The sequence below is a fragment of the Brachyistius frenatus genome, unplaced genomic scaffold (genome assembly GCF_029030835.1).
Source record: "Brachyistius frenatus isolate BFR_SWC_R1_liver_20210118 unplaced genomic scaffold, ASM2903083v1 Contig_280, whole genome shotgun sequence".
Lineage (NCBI taxonomy): Eukaryota > Metazoa > Chordata > Actinopteri > Embiotocidae > Brachyistius > Brachyistius frenatus.
Window position 1 is genome coordinate 256458 of NW_027210879.1, and position 2507 is coordinate 258964.

The window sequence follows — 2507 nt, forward strand, 5'->3', positions numbered from 1 at the left end:
AAAATTTCCATTTTCTGCATCGATCTACACTATAAACCACAATGGTAAAGTGAAAACGTTTTTTATATTTTTTTTGCAAATTTATTATATAAATTATATAAATTTATTATATATATATATATTTATTATATATATATATATATAAACCTTTAATTCAGTATGTTGTAGGAGGCCCTTTGGCATTAGGGAGAGCTTCGGTTCTTCTTGGGTAAACCTTTACAGACTTTGTACATCTGGATTTTGGTCTTTCCTATTCGTCCTACAGATTCTCTCAAGCTTCACCAGGTTATATCTGTGAATTGCCATCTTCAGGTCTTTCCAGAGATGTTATGTGGGGTTCACAAGTCTAATTTTAGCTGAAGCCATTCCAGCATTGTCCTATCTGTCTGTGTGCACCCCCAAAAATCCAATGTCCCGACCCACCCACTAATTCTGCTTGTCGGATATTGAATGTTTTAGGAAAATAGTAAAAAATAAAAAATGGATCGAAGGTAATGATTTCAGGAATGTCACATTAAACGCTTCACAACTGCAGTTTCATGTTCAGTAACATCAGGAGTCTGCATAAAAAGCACAAAATACGACCGGATGTAGTAGGTCATCCTGGTTCTTTTGGCATCCTACGTTTAACATAGTAAGTACTGGGACATACTAACTATTTTTTCTGGTGTACTGAATAGTATGTTAGTATGGCTGTTGGAACGCAGGGTAAGTACCAGAACTGCTGTTGGACAGACGCCATCAGTATTCCCGTGTTCCAAATGGCGTTCTTGTGTACGAACACTCACTGTTTTGAGTCCATCAGTGTGTTCACACTGTCAGCACAGAAACATGCAGAACACTACCAGTACCAGCATGATGAACTCAAAACGGTCCAAAAAAGAAGTGTGAAACGCTGGACACTTTCCAACCTAAACGGTCGCCATCTTGGCTCCGTACGTAGAGAATTTTCAAATTAAGGCATCTGAAGAAGCTGCAGCTGCTCCTGAACATAAAAGTGTTTCTTTTCCACTGCTGCTGCTGGACAGAAGAATCAGTGTGTTTATTAATTGTCTTAAACAGAGGACACAAAAACACACTGATTTCGGGGTAAAATAATTAAAGCTGTAGATATTTTAAAGGGGGATGTGTTCACATGCTGAAGGTATTTCCTGTAAGTGCAGAACAGCAGTGTGCGTTTTGAAACAACACTGCTCTTACATGTCAGGACTCTTACTTGTATAGTCCATGAATTTTAACACTGTTTATTAGTGTACTATGGGAAGTACCTCATTTGGAACAAAGCATATATTTATTTGGTGCATTTCTAGGTCAAATAACTGAAGCTGGTGGTTGTTGGTGGGTGATGCAGTCAAATGTCAGTTATTTCCAGTAAGTGCAGAACAGAAATGTGTGATTTCAGACAATACTTCACCATCAAAATTCAAGAACACCAGTAAGTGTACTAACATATATATGTATATACTGTATGTGACTGTACCAAGTACAAGATTCAAGTATTTATAATGTACACAGGGATATGCAGAAGCAGATTTCTCTGTTCATATCACATCTCATATTCCCACGATGATCACTATGGGGCGCTGTAAACAAAGCCCAGAAGCTCTACCTATTGATTGCATTTAAAGGAGCAGTGTGTAGGATTTAGTGCATCTAGTGGTGAGGCTGCAGATTGTAACCATCAGACATCCCTGGTCTCACCCTCCCCTTCCAAGCGAGTAGGACTCCTGCAGTGTGTTGAGATTTGTCTCGAGACCTAATTGAACTGCAATTTGAACCTCAGGAACAAGAGAAAGCTAATAAATTTGGTTTAAATTTCTTTAAACCACATATGCAAATAAAAATCCAAGCAATCGCTACAATATTACGGGAGCTTTCAATTTTGCAAAATTCCCACAATTCTTCCACAAAAAGTTTCCTCTGCAGAAGCTCTGCTACAAGTCTTGAGGCATAAAGTAGTCTTTCCAAACAAAAATCACTTTTGAAAAAGAAACAACCTCATTTAGAATGAGCATGGCTCTACTCCCTCGCCTTTCATCAGCAAAACAAACTCCGTGCTAGCTACCCGCAAAACAACAGAAGTGACCAGCATTGTCGGAAATGTGGTCTTATTATTGGAATGAGGAATACTGCATGTTAAATTAGGTTTATACACACTTCCAATTGTAGGAGACTGCCCTTTGTTTTCATGCATACATGCGGCCTGTGTTAAATTAATATTAATTAAACGGCATGTAAAGCTCGTATTTTGACAGCTTATAGAAAAAAAAGATTTTAACTAAAATATGTCTGATGTACATAGAGTATTTATTTCAAAGAAAATGTTTACATATTACTCTTTATAAAGGTAGTTTAAGAAAATATATATATATTTTATTTATTTATTTTTTTAAATCACAATTTCATGTACTCTGCTTGCAATTTTTTCAAATTTCAACACTTTTACTGCAAAAAACTCCCTTAAAACTCCAGATGAGTAATGAAGAAAAGTTAAACAGGAGGCAAAA